We start from the raw sequence: 9,579 nt of genomic DNA, 5'->3' as shown, positions 1-9,579 counted from the left end.
GAATCCAGATGGCTGGACCGACTCCGACAGTAAATCCCGAGAGAGCCATGTTTCCGTGAAACAGTTTATGTTACAATCCCTTATGTCTCTCTGGAAAGACACCCTTGCCTTGATCTCGTCAACTTTGTTATCCAGGGACTGAACATTAGCGACMAATATCCTTGGAAGCGGTGGGTGGTAGGTACGCCTCCTAAATCTGACTAGAAGACCGCTCCGACTTCCTCTTCTCCGCCGGCATTGCTTTGGATCGCCCTCTGGAATCAGTTCAATTGCCCTGGGTGCGAACAAWGAATCCGCTTCCGGAAAATCGTATTCCTGGTCGTAATGCTGGTGAGTTAACGCCGCTCTGATACCCAATAGCTCTTCCCGGCTGTATGTAATAAAACATAACATTTTCTGGGCTAACAATATAATAAATAATACATTAAAAAACAAAATACAGCAAAGTTTCCTAAGAACACCCCTTATTTTGACATCACCACAAACGACTTCAATGATGGCAGTCTCAGACTGAAGTATGTAGGGAACATAGAGCAGAGGACGAATTCAGTTTGAGTTGTCAGGCAACACTATTCCTTAGACAGTGCACTACTTTTGACCAGGCCACTCTGGTCAAAAGTAGTACACTACATAGGGAATAGGGTGCTTTTTGGGATGCARCCTGAGTCCTGCATCTTTCAGCCTGTTGAACTAATTAAAGGTATAACTCGTCAGAGATGCATGTCAAACTGTGAAGCATACGCTGGCAGAGACATCATTTTTCAGTAGCTTGATTTATTCCCAATAAGAATTCAATTACATGACATAAATGCAGCGTTGATTTTTATTATTATTATTTTTTGATGTATGGTGTGTGTGTGTGTGTGTGTATGTGTGTGTGTGTGTGGTGGTTGTTGTGTTGTGGTGTGTGTGTGGTGTGTGTGGTGTGTGTGTGGTGTGTGTGGTGTGGTGTGTGTGTGTGTGGTGTGTGTGTGGTGTGTGTGTGTGTGTGTGTGACAGGCAGTGTGAACATGTACAGTATGTGGAGTATGTCCATAAGAACCAGGGTTGTTCCTGGAGAACAGTTGAAGTCGTAAGTTTAATACACTTCGTTGGAGTCATTAAAACCCGTTTTTCAACCACTCACAAATTTCTTGTTAACAAACTATAAGTTTTGGCAAGTCGTTTAGGACATCTACTTTGTGCATGACACAAGTCATTTTCTAACAATTGTTACAGACAGATTATTTCACTTATTATTCACTGTTTCACAATTCCAGTGTGTCAGAAGTTTACGTACACTAAGTTGACTGTGCCTTTAAACAGCTTGGAAAATTCCAGAAAATTATGTCATGGCTTTAGAAGCTTCTGAAAGGCATCATTTGAGTAAATTGGAGGTGTACCTGTGGAAGTATTTCAAGGCCTAACTTCAAACTCAGTGCCTCTTTTGCTTGACATCATGGAAAATCAAAAGAAAAAAATTGTAGACCTCCACAAGTCTGATTCATCCTTAGTAGCAATTTCCAAATGCCTGAAGGTACCACGTTCATCTGTACAACAAAGTACGCAAGCATAAACACCATGGACACACAGCTGTCATACCGCTCAGGAAGGAGACTGTTCTGTCTCCTAGAAATACGTACTTTGGTGCAAAAAGTGCAAATCAATCCCAGAACGACAGCAAAGGACCTTGTGAAGATGCTGGCGAAACAGGTACAGAATTATCTATATCCACAGTAAAACGAGTTTTATCGACATAACCTGAAAGCCGCTCAGCAAGGAAGAAGCCACTGCTCCAAATCCGCCATAAAAAAGCCAGACTACGGTTTGCAACTGCACATGGGACAAAGATTGTACTTTTTGGAGAAATGTTCCTCTGGTCTGATGAAACAAATAGAACTGTGGCCATAAGACCATTGTTATGTTTGGAGGAAAAAGGAAGGCTTGCAAGCCGAAGAACATCATCCCAACGGAAGCACGGGTGGCAGCATCATGTTGTGAGGGTGCTTTGCTGCAGGAGGGGCTGGTGCACTTCACAAAAAAATGGCATCATGAGCAGGAAAATTATGTGGATATATTGAAGCAACATCTCAAGACATCAGTCAGAAGTTAAAGCCTTTCGCAAATGAGTCTTCAAATGGCACAATGACCCAAGCATACTTCCAAAGTTGTGCAAATGGCTCAGGACAACAAAGTCTAATTGAGTGTATTTAAACTTCTGACCCACTGGAAATGTGATGAAAGTGTGGATAGAAATGTGATAAAATATGAAATTTAAATCATTCTCTCTACTATTATTCTGACATTTCACATTCTTAAAATAAAGTGGTGATCCTAACTGACCTAAAACAGGGAATTGTTACTAGGATTAAATGTCAGGAATTGTGAAAAACTGATTTTAAATGTATTTGGCTAAGGTGTATGTAAACTTCCCACTTCAACTGTACGTGTATACATCTACAGTACATTGTAAAATTTGTTTTTATAAAATTGCATATGGGAAAGACTGGATGTGATCATCCATGTATGTTGGCRATTTTACAACACAATTTGTCTCCTACAGCACCATCGGACATTTGACTAAAATGGGCTTCTCTCATGGAATATGTTCTCTGACTTTTTCCATTGTCTAATGTACATATCTATCAATATTGACTGCTCTCAGATGATCCTGTGGGGCTCTACAGTTGACATTTACTYAAAACGCATAACTCGTATTTTTTTCACCCAACGTTTAAACCTAAATCCAATGACGGTGACATTTTTGGTTGATTTCATGTTGAATTCACGTTAGTTGACAACTAAACCAAGTTGAATCCAAACTAGATGTCTGTGCCCATTGGGTAGTCACTTCTTTCATAGAGTCTACATAATTGAACTCTCTACCAAAGATTGTTGCTATCCATCTCGTTTCAATCACAGGATATGGAGCTATTGAGCAGGCAGGACTCCTTGCTATTCTATGATTGGCTATAAAATATAATAAATGTGACTGTATTGTATTGTTACATATCACTTCCCTTTCAACTGTACCTTCTATTGTTGATTACACATGGGGTCCTCAATAGGTGCAACAATGGCCAATCCAGGGTCAATTTGAAAACATTTCAACACTCTTTCAATTGTGCCTCAGACATTTCAATACAACTCTCCATACTTTACACTTGTACATGTGTTTCAATTCACAAGGAAAAAATAACAGCAGTTGGAGACTGCAGAGTTTATTGTGCAGAAACATGAAAAAGGTAAGTGGTTTCTAACTACTTTAATGACCACATAAAAGGGACCAATTCATGCCATATTTGAATTCTATGAATCTATCTATTGCTTTAGGAAATAATATGCCATACGCATGAATCAACAAAAGGTTTTATTAACTCCCATGCAATTATTAGGCGGTAGAGAGGCAAGTGAAAAAAACACTGTCTGTGCCTTTTTGATATCCAAATGAGCGATTGTTTTATTAGTATGATTCACAGGTAAGTAAATCTTGTAAGCATATTCTTAGTTAGTTAGCAAATATCCCCTCTCTCATGTCAAGTCATTCTGTGACTGACAGAAAATGCATTACCAACACATAATGTCAAATATTTCCCATTCCTTTATGTTTTCATGCTATATTTCTTCACTATAGTTGTTGATGGACTTTTCCTCTCACTGGGAGAGACCAACAGACGTGATGCCTCTCCGCTTGGCACTCAGCATTAAGGGCCTTTGATAGACTAGCGTCCTGTCCAAGCTGCCTCAGGCTATAGAAGCTGGAGACGGACCTTTCTGGCTCAGACAAGGCTACTTTTCTCATTGGAAAATGGTTCCAAAGAGGAATGCAAAGACCAAGTAGTGTTTCACACAATGCTTCTAGGAATTCCTAGCTCAAGTGAGGAGTGAAGAGATATCCAAAGGAATTCACTTGTGCTGTGTACAAGACCATTGAAGACCTAGATAGTCCAGATAAGAGCTGTTCCTAACACAGCAGGATAACACAGACAGACACACACACACACACACCATCAGGGGTTTTTCATCTGTCTCAACATTTCACACGAACCGCAGAGGTCGTACTCCTGAGATGCTGTTTGATCTGTTTTTGTTGTTGTTGTTGTTGTTATCCCACTCAATCAGTACTGGTCATGGGAGGCTTTGTGTTAAAGCACCAAACAGACCTATAGATATCTGGTGGATCAATTCTTTCTGCTTACTTTTCCAGAGGTTACATTGGCTAAAGGTTACCTTGACACCAAAGTAGTGGCTTGTTAGCTTGTTATATCCAAAAGAAGCTAACTGTATGGAGTCGTATGGAGGTCACATATAATCAACGTTGAGCTGTATGAAGGCAATGGATGTGGCCCTATGGGCCCTAGTCAAAAATAGTGCACTATATAGAGAATAGGGTGCCATTTGGTACACAGCCAGTGTTGTAGGTAAGGCCAAGGTGGCTTAGGGGCCACTGTGTTCTGGGGGTTAATCGGAGGTGTGTGGTACTTATGGTCGTTGTGGGCTGGGGAAACAGACATCTTTCATACTCTGCCTCTAACTCACTCCTGGTGACTGTTACTGGTCTAAGAACACTCCCAAAGACTTCTCAAACAGTGTCTGCAATGACATAGCAGGCAAATCATCATAATTATTTGTGTTAGTCGAGTTGTTTGATAATAAAGCTGATATTTCTGTTGTCTTTATTTCAGTGTGGGTTAGGTGAGACATGGGTGGGAGGAACTAGTGTTTTCTTTCTATCTCTCGTCCCTCTAAAACCTACTGCAAGGCTGAGTTTATTTTTAACACCAGGTTGCTGCCAACTCAGAGCTAAGGTGTAGGCAGGCTCTATATCTCTCTTGGCCTCCTCTCCCCGCCCCGCCCCTGTCTAGCAGACACACACACTTATGCGCCCACACACACACACACCCGTGCACACACACACATGCCCTCCATCCTTCTCTTTCTATCACATGCACACACACACACACACACACACACATACACACGCAAACACACACACAAACCACGCACTTACACACACACACACACACACAGAATATACTCTGAAAGCCCACAGGTATAGCTACAGGAAGTAGTTTGGGGGTGGGGGTGCTGCGATTTCTTTACCAAAGGGGTCTGGGGGTGGGGATTCATAAAATAAAAATTGGCCCGCGCTGAGGACAGCTATATCAGTCCGCTAATAAAGGTGCACCACTTTTGTGATGTCGTGACTTTACATTCATTAATCTAATGACTGTTATTTATCTAATCAACTAACTATGTTTCATTGTTCCCCGATTAAATTAATCATTAACACGTTAGGATTTGGGGCACCACGAGAGCGGTTCTATAAAGAGTTACCATCTCCTGTATTAAACTCTACAGGTCCTATCACATCCATAAACAGTCAATTTATTAATAATAACCTCGTATCATATCATTATTCTGAACAGTTGTAACATTGGATCTGCAAAAACCTGAGCCTTACTTATGATTCAGTACTACACAAATTGGTTAAATTAATTATTTACTGGCTAACTAAATGGTAACACAGGATAAACATACACCATTAATACATTAGAAACAGGTCCATAGTGGACTGACAACAATATGGATGCTTGTTACAAAAAGACATGGAGAGGGTGAGAGAGAGAGAAGGACAGACACACTTAACGTTGGTACATTAAGAGACTACTCTCACTTATACTTTGTGCACAAACCGCTGCCCGCTTCGAGTAAGGAATCATGAATGTATTTACATGGAAATGCCTTGGTTTGCCATGTATCTCTCCTAACCGGGCCTTCTTGGAAAGGAGGTGTGTTGGGCCTTTTCCATGGCACGCTTGTAAGGCTCTGATTGTCCAAAAGGGGTCTCCACCCATCTTATACTGTTGTTCTCCTCTGCAGTCTTCCAGTATCCGAGTAGTAGAATGGTCCCACTTCAATTAGCTTTTCTAGATACTTTACTTAGGACAGCTAATCAGCAGTACCAGTGATTGTCCGGAAGGGGACTTTATCGTCTCTACCTTGTGTTGAGATTTCAGAGTTCAAACCACTTTAAACGTGAGCTGCAGTTCAACGTCTCTCTGGTCTGACATGTTAATTCTTCATCCACCATTTAATACAGTTCGTTCAAAAGGGCGATTCCATCAGGCTGACACGCTCTCTGACCTCACTCAGCGGGACGGTGACTACTTACTTGTACAATGTTATAGGAACAATTTCCTCTTATAGTTCCGAAAATCATGTCCCTCTCTTAACCTCCTAGCGCTAGGGGTCAGATTTWTTTTATTTTAAATAACGTACCCAACGTAAACGGACATTTTCTCTGGCCCAGATCGTAGAATATGCTTATAATTTACAGATCAGGATAGAAAACACTCCAAAGTTTCCAAAACTCTCAAAATATTGTCTGTGAGAAAAATAATACTTATTCTGCAAGCGAAATCCTGAGAAAAAGTAACCCGGAAGTGATATTTAAAAAATATATAAAAATTGTTTCCTGCCCCGTCTAACCTCCATTTAAAGGGGTATCAACCAGATTATTTTTCCAATGGCTTCCTCAGGCTGTGTGTCACGATCGTGTGGAAGAGAGACGGACCAAAACGCAGCATGTGGAAAATAAGCCATCTTCTTTTATTTTTACCACGAAGATGAACATGAAACGAAACACTATTACAAACTATACAAAAACAGCAAACGACCGTGAAGCTATAAACGTAGTGCACACACACATGCTACAAACGTTCAACATAGACAATTCCCCACAACCAGCTAAAGCCTATGGTTGCCTTAAATATGGCTCCCAATCAGAGACAACAATAACCAGCTGTCTCTAATTGAGACCCAATTCAGGCAACCATAGACTTTCCTAGATACCTACACTCAACCATAGACACAGCTAGACTACTCTACTAAACATAAACCCAACTACTCTAATAAACCCCCTAAACCTTACAACCACCCTAGACACTACAAAAACCACATACATTCCCCATGTCACACCCTGACCTAACCAAAATAATTAAGAAAACAAAGAATACTAAGGCCAGGGCGTGACACTGTGACCAGGCTTTAGAAATTGTTTCAGGCTTTTATTTTGAAAAATGAGCGAGATGTTTCAAAAGAGGTCAGGTGTCCTCTGAATATTTCCTGCGCACGCGGGAGGAGCTCACCATTTTCCTTTTCTCTCTTAATGAATAGGTTATGCTATGTTTAAATATTATCGATTATGTTTGTTAAAGACAACCTGAGGTTTGATTATAAAAAACATTTGAAATGTTTCTACGACCATTTCGGATACTTTTTGGGATTTGTCGAACGGAACAAGGCTTTTGTTTTCTCAAAATAATGCGCAACCCAAATGGCGTTTTTTTGTGATAAAAGTAATATTTATCGAACAAAAATAACATTTGTTGTGTAACTGGGAGTCTCGTGAGTGGAAACACCCGAAGATTATCAAAGGTAAGCGATTCATTTTATTGCTTTTCTTACTTTCGTGACCAAGCTAACCAAGCTAATATAAGGCTAAGCTGTTATAGCATTGAAAGCTACATTCACAAAAGCTTGGATTTCTTTCTCTGTAAAATATATTTTCAAAATCTGACACGATAGGTGGATTAACAACAAGCTAAGCAGTGTTTTGGTATATTTCACTTGTSATTGCATGATTATAAATATTTTTYGAAATATTATAGAATTTGGCGCCCTGCAATTCAGCGGTTGTTTAGGAAAGTGAACCCGTATTCGGTATCCGTAGCGCAGAAAAGTTAACAGCAACAGTTCCAACATAGACAGATATGTAAGAGTGTTTTTAATGGGGAAAATAAACATGAATTGCTATTTATATGTGTATTTCATRATTTMTTTTTGTCTATATTGCATTTGTTTTATGCATAAGGGCAATGAAATGTACAGATATTTACGTATAGTTGCATGTTTTCATAAGCTWGSGTCCCAGGAAAACACAGCATTTCTCATTTGGATCCCAGGCTGAAAAAGTTCAAGAACTTTTGTAGACTTATCATGTAGTTATCAACTTAGGATAGTGCCCTAAGCAACACACTGCTAAGTAGAATCGCCCTAGATATGACATTAGACAAAATGCCATGATAGAGTCATTTAGCCGAGACCGTGGACGTACACGTATATAGAATAGAGTCCAATTAGGTTATTAAGGTTCGGTAACTCTATTTTGTATATCTTTTTGTTTGTGTTTTTAATTCTTAATTTTTATTACAATTTTATTTGACACTTATGTAGTGATACTGTTACGAAAAAGTTCCCCATATGACCACCAGTTAGTGCCACATTTGGGGAAGAAATGTACTGATGTATTGCATGGGTGTTGTTTGTTATTAATGTCTGTCTAAGTTACTGCCTAGATCCACCAGCCTGGACAACTGGACGCCTCGGTCCGGAACGACGATCCACAAACCAGGACATCTCATGGCCATTCTTGTGGTGGTCTGCAGCTTGCAGCAACCCTACCCGGTTATACCACCAGAGAGGGACTGTCATGATGATCCACAAACCAGGACACCCCGTGGTCATTCTTGTGCTGGGTTGTAACTTGCAGAATCCTTCCAAGATTTAACCCACCAGAGGGGGACTGTCATGACTGTCCTGTGAGGATCCAAATAGGTCAGCTTTGCAATAAATAACTTAAACCAGACCCCCTCTCATTCGCAGAGGGGGGATAAGTGAACTGGTGGGGGACGACAGCTCACACCCTGTTGTAAATCAAGGACAGAGCATTCAGTATATCCCTCTCCAATGTTCACCAGAGGAATGTGCCTTTGTTTCACAGACTTTTTCCCAACGAAACGCTAACARGTTCTAAAGCGAATACTGGAACAATATTTCTAACCTAAAATGTGGGGAATTGTCAAAAGCGGCCTAAAAAACACTAATGTCATATTGTGTTTTATTTTGTGATGTCATTAAAAATGTTATAAAGGAAATACTGTAACTTGAAAAGTATACACACTACATGTACAAAGTTTCTATCCTCTACATTGTTCATGAAATATCAAACATTATGAAAGTGTTTTTGTTACAGTACAATCATTTCATTCATTTTGAACTGGAATAAACTGTCTGATCACATCACACAGATGTATAACAGAACTACAGGAGGCTGCTGAGGGGAGGAATGTTCATAATAATGGCTGGAATGGAGTTAATGGAATGACGTCAAACACCTGTAAACCATGTGTTTGATGTATTTGATATCATTCCGCTAATTCCGCTCCAGCCATTACCATGAGCCTGTCCTCCCCAATTAAGGTGCCACCAACCTCCTGTGAACAGAACACACACACACAGGCTCAGTTTTTGATAGTGCAACCCTAAGTAACAGTACAGATACCAAATAATCAGGCCTACCGTACATCTTACTGTAGAAATGGAATATACTGATTGATCACATCACACCACACCACCAGCACCCACATACACACAGTCCTAATGAGAGGTGTATGGCTGGTTGAAGTTTTCAACAAGCAGGTCTATTCTGGCCTCAGTTTCTGACAGTGCAACCCTGAGGTCATGTTCAACATTGAGTCTGTTTCGGTACTTGTTTTTTTAAGCATGCCAGAGTTGAGAACCCTGACTCGCATAGGT

The sequence above is a fragment of the Salvelinus sp. IW2-2015 genome, linkage group LG37 (assembly GCF_002910315.2).
Source record: "Salvelinus sp. IW2-2015 linkage group LG37, ASM291031v2, whole genome shotgun sequence".
Taxonomy (NCBI): domain Eukaryota; kingdom Metazoa; phylum Chordata; class Actinopteri; order Salmoniformes; family Salmonidae; genus Salvelinus; species Salvelinus sp. IW2-2015.
The sequence above is the reverse complement of the archived record's forward strand: the minus strand, read 5'-3'. Positions refer to the sequence as shown.